General features: G+C 33.6%; 1 long non-coding RNA gene across 2 annotated transcripts; it reads right to left on the bottom strand.

Annotated features, from left to right (window-relative positions):
- Positions 1 to 11909: 11909 nt before the first annotated feature.
- On the bottom strand, positions 11910 to 14604 carry LOC110906160. Of its 2 annotated transcripts, XR_002573709.2 has the most exons (4): positions 14455 to 14604; positions 13097 to 13181; positions 12703 to 12793; positions 11910 to 12140 (listed from the first exon to the last, which is right to left on the bottom strand). It is a non-coding gene; the product is annotated as an uncharacterized LOC110906160 (long non-coding RNA). The 2 variants fall into 2 exon arrangements; XR_002573708.2 differs by lacking the exon at positions 12703 to 12793.
- Positions 14605 to 18092: the final 3488 nt, after the last annotated feature.

Here is an 18092-nt window from a genome sequence, read left to right as displayed (position 1 = left end):
TTTTTATTTTTTAAATAATGAAATCTCCTTTCTTTCGAAAATAATACGATTTGACTGGGCCGTTATTAGCAAAATTTAGTTCTGTACCAAACCCATACAATTAGTGAAGGAACTGTTTAAAACTGTTGGGCCTTTTTTTTGACTCCATCCGAGATTCCCAGTCCACTATCATCTTTAAGGAAATCAACCTCATAAGAAAAGGAGGCCCATAGACACGGACCTTTAGGCTTTATCAAGCTTCAAAACTTCACCTTCCTCTAGCGTTGTGGTACGGATAAAAAAAATCTAGGGCTTGATTTTCACAAATTGTTTTGTGTTTAAAAACAGGCTTACACTTATAAGTTACATACTCCAATATGTGGATAACCCATTTAATAGAGACATACGGCCTTGATTTTTAAAGAGAAGATTGTTGGTTCAAATCTCAAATCTTAGTTAGAGTAAGATTTGCTGTTAAAAATATGCAGATGTTAAGCTATGGGGTATACTTTCACGCCCTTACATGTAGGTGCCATATCACTCACTTTACCCTCTTTCACTTCACCTCACACTAAGAAAATGGTTTCAATTTGGTCAATTGAAAAATCAAATAAATTAAATATAGAGTTGTCTAATTTAGATTCAAGTTTTTTAAAATCAAACTATTGTTTAGGTAGTTGGTTAACCTTCTAAGTTGGATGCCTCTCATTCCTCAAGTGGCACATGAATTCCGAATAAGCAATTGATAAAACATGTTTTCATATACCTAAAATGCCACGTTACATTTACAAAAAAATTGAACCCACATTATTTTTATGTGTAAAGAGCATACTGCTAAGTTATTGGTACTGACTAAAAAAATTATAGATAACTTATAAACTTATTCCCTCTTATTTTATTATACAACTAGTCCATCTTCTCTTACGTATAATTTTTAAAAATTATTACTCTATACTAATAAATTGTTGGGCTATAGTGATCAGTGGCGGATCTAGAAGACAAGTTCAGGGGTATCCCAAAACTTTTTTTTTTGATACAAGGGTATCCTTATATTTGCTCGGGGGTATCCCCAATACATAAAACGGAGAGAAAATATTTTTTTTTGTACTAATTTTACACTCCGTCGACAAAGTTGAGGGGTAGCTCATGCTACCCCTCCTTATACATTACATCCGCCCATGATTCCGGGCCCATTCGATTGCGTAAATTCGTCTTAACAAGCTAAAATTCGGCATATCGCATGAACTATAAAAGTAAAATTCTGTATAAACTTTAAAATTCTGCATAAACTAGAAATGGTGTAATGGGAAGGGCTTGGTTGATGATTATATAATAATTATTAAACTGTTTCTTATACATTAACAAATATAATTAAATATTATTAGATACACTTAAAATTCAAAAAAAAAGTTTTATTAACAGCGTCAATAATTCAAAAAATTTAATCATTTTTACTACTTCAAATACTAATTACATTATTATGATTCAGATATTTTGAAAACCCAATAACCGTTTTAAATTTTGTTACAAAAAAATATTATTTTAATAAGCATTTGTGCATTTCCACGTGATTAGAAATTTTAAATTAAAAAATTGGAAAAAATCAAAGTTTACTTTGGTTGTCAGTCCCATCACTATACAATAAAAAATAGTTTTTCTCTAAAAAGGCATCTTCTTCTTCCTAAAACATTGCAATTTTTTTGGCCGGAAAACATAGATAGTTTATACAAACTTTTTTTCTCTCTTCTTCTCTGATAAGACATAGTCTTAGGGGTATCATTTTATTATTTTAGGGGTATCCTTTGTATAAGAACGAAAAAATATATATAAAAGATACACTACCAATACCGACTTGAGCCGTAACCCGTGCTATGACTAACAAAGCACTAGATCCGCCCCTGATAGTGATAAACGTATAAGAGTATTCACATTGGATCCAAAATATGTAAGTTCTTTATATTATATAGAGTGGTTGTGAGGGGATAAGGGATAAAATGTTACTTTTCATCAGTAAATTTGAATAAAACACTGTTCACCCTATATAATTATATAGTATTTTTGAAAGTGATCGTGAGTAGAGAAAAAATAAAAAATAACGATAAAAGTATAAAAGATATTGTTTAATTGAATAAGTGATAGAAATGATAGTGACATTTAGTATAATTATAGAGATAAAGATGAAGAATCAACTGTGAATGCTTTAAGCTTTCAAATAAGATGATTAAACTCTTGATCATGTAATATGGTTTAAATATGAAAAATATCTAAACTCATATTTAGGTTAACATTTAACATTCTTTATGCTAACTCAAAGTTTGTTTCAAACATATTATGTTGTCTATCATAATATTTAAAAATTTATAGATTCTATAATTTTTTAGCAATTTAATTCAGATACATCAATATTAGGGTGGAGATACAATAGGAAGTTTATTTGGCTAGGAAGGCTAGGAAGTGATCTTGACCATCCATTAAGTTAATCAAGGGCTAAGATTAAATTAGGGAAATTGAAAGGAAGAAAAGAGGCGCGTGAGTTTGTTCAAGGGCATTCTAGTCAATCCAAGCCAATAGTTTCTCTCTCCTCCAATTCCCCCACCCCCCATTTTTTAAACGTTAATAACTCTTTCATACGACATTTTTTTATAAAAATTGCACCAAAAAACCGAGCGTTTTTTTTATCTTTAAAACGAGTATACTATTGCTATATTTAAAAAAAAAATTTAAAACCCAGTTGCGTAAAACGCAATAGAAAAACCACCAGTTACGTAAAACGCAATGAAAAAAAAAACCTAAAAAATGACATTTTTCTAAAACGCAATGCACTAAAAACACAAAGAAATGACTTATTTGTAAAACGCAATGGCCAGAAAACACACAGAAATGTCTTATTTGTAAAACGCAATGGCTAGAAAACACATAAAAATGTGTTTTACCTAAAACGCAATGCACCAAAAACACATAAAAAGGTGTTTTACCTAAAACGCAATGCACCAAAAACACAAAGAAATGTCTTATTTGTAAAACGCAATGGCCAGAAAACACTTAAAATGTCTGTTTTCTAAAACGCAGTGGACTGAAAACACATAAAAAGTGTTTTACCTAACCGCAATGCACCAAAAACACAAAGAAATGTCTTATTTGTAAAACGCAATGGCCAGAAAACACTTAAAAATGACTCATTCTAAAACGCAATGGACTGAAAACACCTAAAACTCTCTTATTTCTAAAACGCAATGGACACATAAAACTGTCTGTCACTGTGAACTGTCTGAATTGTCTACGAATTACTGTCTTCGAAATGAGCCAATTTCTGGAAAATTAATTTTTCTGATGCATTTTTAGGTCAGCTCAACCCCAGCCAGGGGCTCTGCCCCTTGGACCCCGCCAGGGGCTGCCGCCCCTGGACCCCCGCCAAGATCGTAAAATGCAATGACTAAATCAAAAACCCAGATCGTGAAAATGAAATTAAAGAATTTCTTACATGCATCGAAGCCGATTTCTTCATCAATTGACGAAATTTAATGACAGAAACACTTATCAACACTTGAATCGGACGAATCAAATGATTATCTCCAAAATCACCGGAAAAAACAAGATTTTTTATGAAATTAAACTAGGTTTTCTTCTAAAAAAGCTGAAGAACACGTTGATCGGGTTTTGAATCATTGATTGGTGATGAAAATCGCACTATAATGTAGTGATTATTGAGATAGAAAGTGAAGAAATAGTTGAAGATGGTGGGTTTTGATAATGGTGGGTTTTGAAGTTACTGGGTTTTGAAAAAGGAAGAAGAAGGAGTTGGATTGACTAAAATACCCTTTCTCTTTATTTTAAAATTTGCCACATGTCATAATCCTATGGCTTCCTATCCTTCCTAGCCAAAATTAACTTCCTATTTGATCTTTTCCCTTAATATTATTATAAGTATGATTTAAAAAAATTTCATAAAAATATGTTTTTTTGTAAGATTTCATTCAAAAATATTATTATCATTATAAATTAAAGGATATACTAGAATTACGACCCGCCGCAATGCGGCGGGGATTCTTTAGTTATAACTAAGTCGATTTAGGATGCGCACGTTATGTTGAACCTTTCAAACGGGAAAAAAATAGACGATGTAAAAACGTTCACCCACACACGTACGTTGCGTCGTGTTAACTCGCAAAATTTAGAACGAAACGTAAAAACGTTAAACCAAAGACGCACGTTTCGATGTGTTTAGTCACAAAATTTAGAACGAAGCATAAAGCGAAAAATTTACGGAAAATGAAAATTATAAAGGGCCAAAGTTGAAAGTAAAAAAGGTTGTGAGCATAGATTGCAAACGATAAAAAGTTTTATGTTAAAAGTAAAAAAACAAATAGTTTTGCGTTAAAGGTAATTTATGAAATACATTTGAGTGAAAAGTAAAAAAATCAATTTTTTTTTTAAAAACCCTCAAAGCCAAGGTTACAACAACCATATGCATAACAATTTTTTCTTTGAAAAACTCCCAAAGCCAAGATTACAACACATCAGTAAAAAAAATCAAAGTAGTTAAATCGCAAAAGATGGAAACTTTTGAATTAGAAGTGAAAAATCAAATTAATCAAAGGGGTTAAATTGTATAAGATGAAAACTTTTGAATTAGAAGTGAAAAATCAAATTAATGAAAGGGGTTAAATTAACAAAGATTAAAACTATAAACTTAAATTGTCAAGATTAAAACTTTAAGGTTAAAAATGAAACAAAGATTAAAACTTTAAACTTAAATTGTTAAAGTTTAAAACTTTAGGGTTAAAAAAGAAAATTTTAATTTTTTTTTGAAAAGCTCTGAAAACCAATTGTACAACTCTCATATGCATAACTTAGTTGCTTTTTAATAAGGTTATAATATAATATAATGTGAAATAAACGCGGATTTTATGAGAAGGTTTAGAAGTTCTTTTCTAACAAAAAAAAAATATTGGTCAACCTTAAAGATTTATTTGATTTAATAGTGGATATTAAGATAATGATTTAAAATAAGCAATGATGTCATTCTAAAGCATTAATCTGATCTAGAAAATAGTGAAAAAATAAATTTGATTAAACTATTAAAGCTTTAAGAGATGATATTTTATAGGAAAAATTATAAGTTTTGTGATTTATATTTATACCATCTTTTCAGGCGGTGTCCTTTTTAACGAATGTTGACAGATGGTGTCCTTTAATAGGTATTTTGTTGCAAGTTTAGTCCTTTATACCCAACACAATTAAAAAACCCTGTTAATTGTTGACAGACGGTGTCCTTTACTAGGTATTTTGTTGCAAGTTTAGTCCTTTATCTAGGTATTTTGTTGCAAGTTTAGTCATTTACACCCAACAATTAACAGGGGTTTTTAACTGGGTTGAGTGTAAAAGACTAAACTTACAACAAAATACCTAGTAAATAACACCGCCTGAAAAGTGGTATAAGGCCATGTGTAGTCATAAAGCCCCTTATGGGGCGTTATGCGACACGTGTCGTGCCACGTCATATGGGGGCTTCATGGGGCGTTATATCATTAGAGCCCGTAGTCATAAAGCCCCTACCCATCATTACCTATTTAATAATTTTCAATTTTATTAATTAATTATAAAAAACCCTGTTTAAATTTGATTGGTCCAAATTTTGAAAACTTCCCTCATACCAGCGCTATATAGATCGCGCTCCCCCACTTTTTTTTGCCACATAACGCCGCCCATAATGGTGTGCCAGGCGTTATGAGGGCGTTATAAGAGAAAAGGGCGCCATATAAAGCCCCACTACGCATTACCTAAAAATAAAAGACAAAACTTGTAATTTTTATATATGTAAAACCAATGGAGGGGAATAATGTCAGGCAGCTGTCTGACACTTTCATATTGGCCCGAACAAATTACACTTTTACATCAATTTTGAATTACGATTTTGCCACAGTTAAAAACTACGCTTTTCCCCAGTTTAAAATTACAGTTTTGCCGTCGTTCTAGATTTTGACAAATTACGAATTTGCCCCCAGTTCAAAATTACACTCTTGCCGTTGTTATAGCTTTTGATAAATTACGATTTTACCCAGTCAAACTTACGCTTTCCCCCATTTCAAAATTACAGTCTTGCCATCGTTTTCGATTTTTTTTTACGCAAACCTATGGTAGTGTTTTGTTTTAATTGGTTAACTCGATGTAATTTTTATTTTGATAAATTACGATCTTACCCCAGTCAAACTTATGCGTTCCCTCAGTTCAAATTACAGTCTTGCCATCGTTTTCATTTTCTTTGCTCAAACCGATGATAGTGTTTTGTTTTAATTGGTTGACTCGATGTAATTTTTATTCGTTAGTGCTCACTCATTGGTCATGACCCCCTGTCACGGCCCCCGACCCGGTTTGACCCGTTTCAGGAGCCGCTGGACAGAAATCCTGCGGTACTTTATTTATTGTGAGTTTAGCAGCGGAAATTTTATTTACAGGATCGGCTAAGTTAAAATTTTTCCCGATTATTTTATTTCACAATTCGGGATAAAACCCCGATAATTTACAATAACAAGATTTTATTGATAAAACATATTTCTTTATTTGATATTGAGCCACTATCTTAAGCTTGAAATGCTTCCCCCTGCATTTTTCCTGAATTACAGCAGATCACCTGAAACATGTTTGAAAAAGATTTGGTCAGCGGGGAAATACTGAGTGAATTATTCTAGTTACTGGAAAATGACACATTTGTTATAATTCACAGTGTTAAGATCTTTTACAATGTTTCTGATATCAACCAATCTACCCACAGTACTTTACCACTCGACCCATTGGCCCACCTGTACAATGGTGTCTGTGATTATGGTCATATCACCCAATGGCTGCCCCAATGGTGACGATTATCAAGTAATGTGCACAATACCCCACATACCGGCTGTAATTTGGTGATTACATAAACTTAATCACTGTAAGTTATAATTCTGAAAATAATTTGGAGTATTGTAAACAATTAACAACTCACAAACTGTGAGAAAAGAGTTTATAAAAGAAGAATAACTCACATTGCAGATTTAGTACTGACAGAATATGATTTTAGCCCTGTTAACCTAATTTCAACAATAATGCACACAAAACAGGGTTAGTGATTAATACAGCAGTTACGATAACTTACGAGATCAAATTCTCACAATGAATGACAAAGTGCAATACTTCAACTCATTTATCGAATTAACGACAAACGACAAAGTATAATACTTCAACTCATTTATCGAATTATCGACAAACGACAAAGTATAACCCAATGTGGGCGGCACTTAGACATTCTTTGGATATATTGATCCCGGAAATGAATCGTAATAGCGATCGAGTAATTACCCTGTTCCGCGGCAGCACCTCGTGTGTAGTGTGTGTTTAATTTATAGTAATTCGGCCTAATAACGACGTACAGAAGGTTTCTGATCGACGTTTTAACATCAATAGTCGACTGCCAAGGTCGGCTATTTATAGCCCAAAATTCGACTCGCATACGGACCGTATGCATGGACCCTTGCGGTCCGTAAGGGAGCCGGTTGGCTTACGGTCCGTAAGGACTAAGCTTTACGGTCCGTAAAGGGTGCGTTTTAGCTTGTAGACTAGCCTAGTCAGTGGCATAGCTTTGGTGATTCAGAAGTCTTCGAAATTTCTCAAATAGACAACGAATTATAAAGATAAATATCAATTAGGGTTTAACCCCCCTGAGTTTTAGGGGCCCTGATCCTGATTTCGATTATTCCGGGAAATTTCAGGGTTAGTGCGGAATTACTTGGGTGTCTCAATTAGGGTTTCCTTATTGACTAATTATCATTCTAATTATTAATTTTAATAAGAGTTGTTACACCCCCCCCCTCCCCAAGTTTAAAATTATAATTTAGTTTTTTTTTCTTGCAAAACTATGATAGTGTTTTGTTTTAATTTGTAGAGAAATATTTGACTGGCGTCCCGCAACACGAACGGGACATTAACTAGTATCATATATGAATACATAGGAGGAACAAGATTGTCTTCTACATTAATTAGCTCGCATCGGTGCCAGACAATTATGACGCAATGTATCAAACTTCTGGATGTTTTCAAAGTTCTCATCATTCATATTATATGGTCAAAAGTTACCATATATTTTTTTTCTAATAAGATCACATTTCTTATCTAAAATAATGTTGAACACGTTAACCATCGCATCAGTAGCATGACCCTTAGACTTATATCTTTATTATATAAGAAGGTTTTGATGTCGACATCGAATTGACCTACATGGCGATTAATCTAAATATAATAGAGACGACAATATATTTAAAACACGTTTATTAAATAAGCTTTAATTTAAGATGGAAATCATTTAAGCTCTACTTATTTTGAGATTTTCGTGTGTTAATATTAAGAAGTACATAAGCAGCTCGTCTGGTTTACATTTATGGTTATACTGTCGAATTTATTAGATATCAATCAGAGAGTGTACGATAATATGATTCGATTGCAATTTCTTGGTAACCGTCAAATGAATACAAGCAGGGTATAAATATTTCTCCCCTAGGGTTAGTGATTATCCGACCCATATATAAGTTGGATCGGTATAACCATATCAAATAGGGTGAGAATCAAATAGAAAGTTTATTTTGTCTAGAGAGTATAGAAAGCAATAAGATTAGGACATGTGACAAAATTTAAAATAAAGAGAAAGGGTATTTTAAGCAAACTTTATCATTTTCTTCTTCATTTTCTTCCCAGTAACATCAAAACCCACCATTTTCAAAACCCACAATCTTCAACCATTTTCTTCACTTTCTATCTCAATAATCACTACATTATAGTACGATTTTCGTCATCAATCAATGATTCAAACACCCGATCAACGTGTTCTTCAGCATTTTTGAAGAAAACCCAGTTTAATTTCATACAAAATCTCGTTTTTTTTTTCCGGTGATTTTGAAGATAATCACTCGATCCGTTCGATTCGATCTCTGATAAGTGTTTCAATCATTCAAATTTCGTCAATCGTTGAAGAAACTGACTTCGATCCATGTAAGAAGTTTTTTAATTTCATTTTTATTATCTGGGTTTTTGATTTAGTCATTGCGTTTTACGATCTTGACGGCCCCTGGTAGCCGGGTCCCAGGGGCGGCAGCCCCTGGCGGGGTCCAAGGGGCAGAGTCCCTGGCTGGGGTTGAGCTGTAGACAGTCTTTTTGATCTCCTACTTCCTGGTTCAGACAATTCACAGACAAAACTATTGTCCTGGTTCAATGCGTTTTAGAGAGAAAACACTTTCTTTGGTGTTTTTAGGCCATTACGTTTTAGAACTAAGACATTTTTATGCGTTTTCTGGCCATTGCGTTTTAGAAAAACACATTTTTGAAATGTTTTTAGTCATTGCGTTTTACGTAAAACACATTTTTAATTGTTTCCAGTCCATTGCGTTTTAGAGAGAACACTTTCTTTTGTTTTTAGGCCACTGCGTTTTAGAAAGGAGATATTTTTAAGTGTTTTCTGGCCATTGCGTTTTATAAATAAGACATTTCTTTGTATTTTTGGTGCATTGCGTTTTAGGTAAAACACATTTTTATGTGTTTTCAGTCCATTGCGTTTTAGAAAACAGACATTTTAAGTGTTTTTGTGGCCATTGCGTTTTAGGAATAAGACATTTCTTTGTGTTTTTTGGTGCATTGCGTTTTAGGTAAAACACATTTTTATGTGTTTTTTCAGTCCATTGCGTTTTAGAAAGTACCATTTCTTTTGTGTTTTTAGGCTATTGCGTTTTAGAAATAAGACATTTCTTTGTGTTTTCTGGCCATTGCGTTTTACAAATAAAACATTTCTTTGTGTTTTTGGTGCATTGCGTTTTAGAAAAATGTTATTTTTTAGGTTTTTTTTTTCATTGCGTTTTACGCAACTGGGTTTTAATTTTTTTTTCGAAATTATAGCAATAGTATACTCGTTTTAAAGATAAAAAAAACGCTCGTTTTTTTGGTGCAATTTTTATAAAAAAATAATGTCGTATGAAAGAGTTATTAACGTTTAAAAAATGGGGGGGAATTGGAGGAGAGAGAAACTATTGCCTTGTATTGACTAGAATGCTCCTAAACAAACACACGGGCCTCATTTCTTCCCTTCAATTTCCCTCATTTAATCTTAGCCCTTGACTAACTAAATGGATGGTCAAAATTACTTCCTAGCCTTTTTAGCCAAATAAACTTTCTATTATATCCTAACCCTAGAGTAATATACAAACAAAATACATATAAACAATATAATAAACATGAATAAATAAATCTAGCTTAAATTATTATAGTTTAATAGAATTAATCTATAGAGTGAATTGTAAGATTATCCTTTATCTTTATACTTAACTTGGTTTTTACCCGGGATTGCTTCCCGGGCTCGGGAAAGTTATTTAGATTAATTAATTACTATTTGTTTGTAATACGACCACATTACATCAACCATCTCATTCGATTCAACATCAATGTCTTCAAATCACCGGATTAGATCATGAACTCATATTAGAGGACAAACAAAAACACAACAGGACCATATGAATAATATTATTTCCACTTTTACATCAATGCACTTACATGATAGGGTGATTTGGAATTTTGAAAAAATCTTTGTTTTTGTACCTCTTTTACAAAATAAGGTGTTGACCAAATTTGAAACAGATGTTAACCAAAAGTCAATAAGATATTGACAAATAGTTAAACAGATGTTGAGCTTAAACAGATGTTTGGTTTAAGGCCAAACATCTGTTTAAGGTCAAACATCTGTTTAAGTCCAAATATCTGATATAGAAGAAGAACATCTGTTTAAGGCAAAACATCTGTTTAAGTTCAAACATGTGTTTAAAGTCAAACAACTGTTTAAGTCCAAACATCTGATATAAAAGGCCAAACATTTGTTAAATGCCAAACATCTGTTTAAGCCTTAACAGATCTTTAACTTGTTAAGATCTACTGTCTTCTAACACAGTTTTCCTCTTCAAAACACTGTTGAACCTAACATGGGTTTCCATTAACTATTGACCAAAAGGCAAACAGATGTTCAAACCACTATTTGTTATTGAAGTTCTTTAAAAAATTAGATAGAATTCAAGAAAATGGAACAATGACTTAAAGGGCTATAATTTAACAAATAATCAAATTGGCCAAATTTAAAACATAAAGTGCTAATAACAGTGTTTTATCATCTTAGCCATACATAGCAACAAATCATCAAGTTAATAATTTAAGAAAAAAACCTACAACATCACCATCAAAAAATTCATAATTAGTATCTGATAACAGAACAGACTTAAAATGTGTTTGTTAAACTGATGTAACTTGATTTAATACTATCTTCTGTTGCGAAGACACGTATGTGAAATGCAACATATCACCAAACCTCAAGTTATTGTCAGTCATAAACTTTCGCCAACCGTCCAACGCATAACATGGCTTCAATTCATTTAACTCCAACTTAACATCATAAACCTCCACAACTCCAACCATGTTTTGAACTTTCAAAGGATGAAGATCAAGAGAAAGACCTGCTCGTCTCGCAACTTCAGCAGGAAGACGCTACATGTATTGTGTGGAAAAAAATAATAGTCAGACAAATAAACGTAAATCATTAGTTTATTATAAAAAATGGTATACCAGCCTATAGTCTCCTTTGCGATCAAAATGAAAGAACTCAGGGTCAAGAGGGTGTCCAGAATGTTTTTTTTGCAGTCTTTGCAATCTTATTTCTACGGTTAAGCTTTTTCTGAACATTGGCAGCTCTCTTCCCCTTGATTTGGGAAACGATGAGTTAAGAAGTTATAATTTCACTTACTATGTAAATTTCGTTGAGATGAATTAACTGCTGTAGAAGATGAACGTGAATTATTTGACATTGTTAAGTCTGAAAGAAGGAGATGCTTTCAAAATAAGAAAGAGTATAAGATCAGGATGTAACACCCTAGTTACTAATTAACAATTTTATATGTAAACGCCAACAATTAGATGTGTAGTTAAGCCTACACATACTATAAAAATACGAATTTATTAAAACTTTTACAATTCATAAGTTATTCTACATAACGTGGTTGAATTCGTTGTTTAAAATTTGCAAAGTGTTAAAGTGCGGAAGCATGTATCTATATTGTGTTCGGTCCTTCGTCGAGCTTGATCGTCTTCCGGCATCCAAAATGTACCTACATTTCATAAACACGAAATGCTTTAGTCTTACGGGCTTTAAAACGTGTCCAAACGAGTTCGGGAAACCGTTGATTCCAAAAAAACAAAAATTTGAAAGTGACCTCCACCGTAAGTTACGGTGGCCTCTGTAATAAAATTTTCCTACCGTACAACAGTAGGCAATCACCGTAAATAATTCAGCTCCACCGTAACTTACGGTGGCACCGTAAGTTACGGTGGCCCCTGCATTCAGCCTTTCCATTTTGCCGTAATTGACACGAAATCTTTCGTATCTTTAAATTTGCTTGTCCGTTTGACCTACCATTTCTTCCTACATGTTTGTAATTTGATTCTCCATCATATGGAGTTAAAGTCCGACATCCGGCTTAATAAATTTTGAGACTTTTATGCATTCGGCTTATTACCTTTTTACAAGATTTTGACCCATCTACGCTTAAATGCATATTTCGACCCGTTAGAGAGAATTTAATCATTTAAGTTTAAATCCCACTCTCTACTTTCACATGTCATTTTTCTACATTAAGGTATTCACATATCTTCCACCAAATTTACGCGTACCTGGCGCGGGTCAAAGTATTGACCCGTTTTAATACCTTGCCTTAATAATTTGCTGATTCATAGCCACGTAAATTTCATAAGCCGTTTTACCCTGTGAGCATTAGACTCGACATGCACTTGTTAGTCGTTATTCGTCAAATGGTGTTAACATTACCATTTGACCTGTTTAGTCTAAACGACCAACATTTTGCACTTATATTTGAATGGTCTTTATTTACCATTTCATTATTTAACCCATTTCGCCCCTTTTTGCCATTAAAGATGGTTTTTATCCTTTTATTTGTCCCGACCCGTATCATTTCGTGTCGGAACCCATATTTCGGATATAACCTTGGTCGTGTTTATAATCTATAAAGTAAATACGTATCCAAAAAAAAGTGTAAGCTTTACTTACCTCGCGTCCGCGCAAACATTCTTCGCATCCATGATCCGTTTGACCCGTTCCTTTTCAAGCTCCCACCTAGCTTGTTTAGAGTCAACTATATCATAACATCCATAAGATGGTTAGATTGGTCATTCTATATAATGGCCATCACCTTATGGACCCCCTTTTTTTTTACACACTTATAAATCAAAGCATGCCATATACTCAACAACTAGTTTCATACCATAATTATTTTCATTCACTAATCGTTTGACCCGTTAGTGAAATTACTTATATAACAAGTTAGTAAGTGATTTTAAACACTTTAAGCATGTCACATAAAGTGCTATCTGTTCCTAACAATAAATACTTCATGACTAAGCAAGTATACGCAATCATATGCCTTTTCCGGATTAATAATAACATTATTAATGTGCATCGATTTTTCTATTCAGCTGCTGTAATCGACCATCATGACCCATTTAAAGTCCGAACAAGATTAACATGTTCAAAAATGGATCATAGAAAACTTCAATACCTTCGCAAGCATATAAGGTACACCTTCTAACGAATTTTCTATGATTTTATATGATTTTTATAAAATCAGCACAGCAACTATATTTTCATTTTTCAATCAGCTTTTAAGTTTTCTGAACAGCAGTTTTAATCACATTTTTGACCTCTTTAACAACCACATTTGTTTCTTATGATTGAAAACAGTAGAAATTTACTTCATAAGCTTTCCGAAAAGGCATAGAACACCCAAATCGGATAAACGGTTGATTTTATATGATTTTTTTAAGATTAGTCAAAATCCATATAAAAAGCTACGGAAATCATGTTTAGCTTCCTTTCAAATTCGACCCAAACCATCAAATGCAACCTATTTCCATGGCTATAACCCTTATTATGGTTAGAAACCTATAACACAGTGATTGTAGGCTAAGAGATGTCAAAAATATCATCTATTTCAGCACTTTAGTTTTCATTTAGGCATTTTAACAAACACCTAGTGTGCAAGATTCGTATACTTCTTTTGTCAAGTTCTTGATTAACTTCCAACCAAGCTTCAAGCATCAATTTCAAGCCCTTATGTCTAGTGTTTATAAGTTACAACTAGAACTTGCATTACTTACCTAATGTTCATCTATTTTAACACTATAATTCTAGTGTTCATCCCATATTCATAAAACCCACTTAGCACCTACATAACTAGTTAACCAAAACACTAATTTATGGTGCTAAATTAGCGAGTTTACATCTAGGGTTTGTTTTCAAGAAATCATACAACACTAATTCAGCCATAGCCTCTCTAATCCATACATAATTTGCGATTATGAAGATTACTCAAATTTTACAACTTCACAAATCATCAAATTTTTACATACCTTATGATCCCCACGACTAGGCGATCACGAATTTGTAATCATGCAGACGATTCGGGCTTGATTTGAGCTTCAATTTGGAGGATTTGCTGAACTAGGGTTTGAGCTCTCCTGGCTCCTTCTTCTGATCGCATACGTACACACATGTATGTGTTTTTTTTTTATTTAAGTGTTTTAATAAAACACTTCTCTAGTTGCCCATGTTTAGCCCCTCAAGTTTAGAGATTCATAAATGAAACTATAACCCATAGTTTATTATTTAGTTACTCATTACTAACTAGGTTAATGTTACCTAGTTAACTTAGTGGGTTCCGGGAGTTAAAACCCGTTTTATTTTAAGTCCCGTTAAATCGGGCCTTTTATCCATTCTATTTTCCTGGAAGCTCTTATTCACCTTTAATTAATATTAGGATTATTCACTTGATTCCTAATATTTTCCGGTTTACTTTTACCGCTAACGGTACTTTCCCCGTCTTTAGTATTAACGGGGTTTAATTTCCAAACCTGTTTTCGGGGTGTTACAAGTCTACCCCCCTTAAAGAGGTTTCGTCCTCGAAACCTTTTCTTGCTTAATTCACCGAGTTCAAACTCAATGCATTTGATCCGAGAAATCTTTTAAACGTTACTTTTACTTAGACCAATTGTTAGTATTACCAGAAAAGTATGGCAATATCCTTTTGGTTACTAATTGTCTATGTATCTCATACTACATAGTGCAATCTTGAAATAACGTAACCTCGTTATTTCCACTAGTCCGGTTAACTTAGCGATATTCATCGCTTTCATATACTATCAAATTATTTATGAATCCGTCGTTTTGACCCGTTTAAACGTCCTTGATGAAATCTTTCACTTTTAGCAACTATTCTTTTGTTCATGAACTTATAGCTTTATGATCCCTCAAATAAGTGATCAATATTTTCTGTTAGTGAGGTCTCATGGGCCGTCACTTTATCTCTTGGATCTATATACCTTTGTTGTTACTTGACCGAGTCGCCAAACGTTGGCCACTTAGTCACATAGGTTTATAAATTATGTTTATTCTACATTACTCTTCGTAGTGAATAACGTGTTAAACAATTTCTTAATTTGGGTTTCGACCTTAACCGATCTCACTAACTAGACTTATCAGTCCAGTTACTTTGTACCCATCACTCGGGTCATAATATGATTACTTCACATTACTTCTCTTGACCGTGATTGCGTCACGTCATGTTTAGGTCTATTCCAACCTTTCTTTTCAAATGTATCGTCTTGCACTTATCAGTGTCAAGACTTATATCTTTCATGCCTATTACATATTCGTCTATCAGAATTCATATTCGTAAAAACTTCATTTCTTGCAAAAACCGGAGTTTTAGTTTAGCATTTTCCTTTTAACTTTTGTCAATTATCCATATCAAGGAAATTGATAACTCATAATTTATTGTTTTTCGTTCTTACCTTATGCGGGGAATCGTAACAAATTCCCTCACCTTACACTATTGACCCGTAGGTTCCTTCACTTAACCTCGTAGGCTATTTCCTTGTGTTTTCACCTCTTTAAGGTGAGACCCTTATGATCCTTTTGCTTTAATTCATATCCCGCAGGTTATGATGATCCCGTAGATCATCTTTTATTCAAGTCTTTATTCAAATATGTATACATTTATATACGCATATGGCATTAAGGCACCCCCTCTTATGTTTTAGAATTATTCACGTTTACTTTTTGGATTTCGTTTGACCTTGACCGTAGTCTAAGGCTACATTGTTTTCTTTTGAATTATCCTTCCGACTCCTTGACTTCTAACGTCAATTACACGTCGGTTTGCCATACACTTACTGTTAACCGGTTCTTACCTATACTTCTTTACATCCCATTACCCGGGTTCTTTTATTCTAATGTTTTTAACACCTTTAACTCTTTTACATAGGTTTACTAATATTTCCCTTTTTTTTTGATTCGTGCTTACTTACTTTAGCAAGAGTCATCCTTTTTTTTTTTAAATTTTGTTTGACTTGTTCGTGTGAAAATTTCATCACTTATAAATGTCAAACTTCAATCTTTGTTCGACCCGTTCAACTTTAAAATAGTTGAGCGTAATTCATCAAAATTTCTATTTGCCGTTATCTTATCGTCCTTTGGTCATGACCCAAAACCCGAGTCTTTTGACTTTCCATGCGCGTTCCTGTTTCTCAGTCTACGCATGTGTTTAAATCCTTACCCACCAACCGGGTGTTTTACCGAAGTCGTTATTATTGCAACCCTTACGGTATGCATTATGACTTCGTTTCGCTTTTATATTCCTACTTTGTTTCTCAAATTTGGTGTTTTACAAAATCGGCCCGTTAAGAGTCTTATTTGCATTCTTCGGGTTCGAGTGTAAGTACACTACCTCCTAATGCGTATCTTGATCATTTTACATGTTTATATTCTTCGGGTTCGAGTGTAAGTACACCCCCTCCCAATACATGTCTACATCATTTTACATGTTTGCATTTTCCGGGTTCGAGTGTAAGTACACCCCCTCCCAATACATGTCTACATCATTTTACATTGCATTTTCCGGGTTCGAGTGTAAGTACACCCCCTCCCAATACATGTCTACATCATTTTACATATTTGCATTTTCCGGGTTCGAGTGTAAGTACACTACCTCCCAATGCATATCTTGATCATTTTACATGTTTATATTCTTCGGGTTCGAGTGTAAGTACACCCCCTCCCAATACATGTCTACATCATTTTACATGTTTGCATTTTCCGGGTTCGAGTGTAAGTACACCCCCTCCCAATACATATTCTGATCATCTTACGTGTTTCTTTGTCCCTTCACTCGGGCTCATTATCTTAATGTAATACGCTTCCGTCACTCGGCTGTGCGTTTACATTATTATCAAATATTTTGCTCACTTGACTCTTTTGGGTACTTTTTAATTTGTCCCATTTACCCCGTCCTTACTACATCAGATATAATGTGTCCGCTATAAGAAACTCATGGTATCATATGCCACTACTTACTTGGCCAGAGTAAGCGATTAACACATGATATACACGACCTTTTTATAGTTTTCACATCACACCCCATGTAAGTAACACCTCTATTTAGTTTTCTTGGAGATAATATCCTGGATAGGTATTCTATTCAGGTTTCTCAAGTTTCTAATTTACATATGCGACAATCATTCTTTACATGTTTGTTGCACATTGCTAATTGCGCGATTATATTTAAAAGCACGTACCTGATAATGCTTGCCCCGACGGGCGTTTCTTGCCATTAACCTTGTTCGCGGTCTTTACGCGATTTAGTCCTTAGTGAGCATGTTCCTCTCGTCATGCCTCAGACTGTTCCTCTATCACATCTTTAATTTGTTTAACCTTTGTCATCTTTAAACGCAAGTGTCCTTCAATCAAGACATTCACAAAAGTTAGTAATGTCAACTTTACTAAATGCCCGTATCATAATACAAGACTTTTGTACTATATGTGTCAACACGCGTAACTTTGTCAACTACATTTATCGCTTAATTGAGGTAACTTGTATCACACGATAACCCCATGTGTTGTTTACAACACTTTAGCATGCTAAACTATTAGCATAGATGTACTTACCGGATTTGCGATCAAGCCTCGAACCGAAAACCAATCTTTGTCAAGA

Source organism: Helianthus annuus, chromosome 14 (assembly GCF_002127325.2).
Source record: "Helianthus annuus cultivar XRQ/B chromosome 14, HanXRQr2.0-SUNRISE, whole genome shotgun sequence".
NCBI classification, from domain to species: Eukaryota; Viridiplantae; Streptophyta; class Magnoliopsida; order Asterales; family Asteraceae; genus Helianthus; species Helianthus annuus.
Note: the sequence above shows the minus strand (reverse complement) of the source record. Positions and strands in the feature narration are given on the sequence as shown.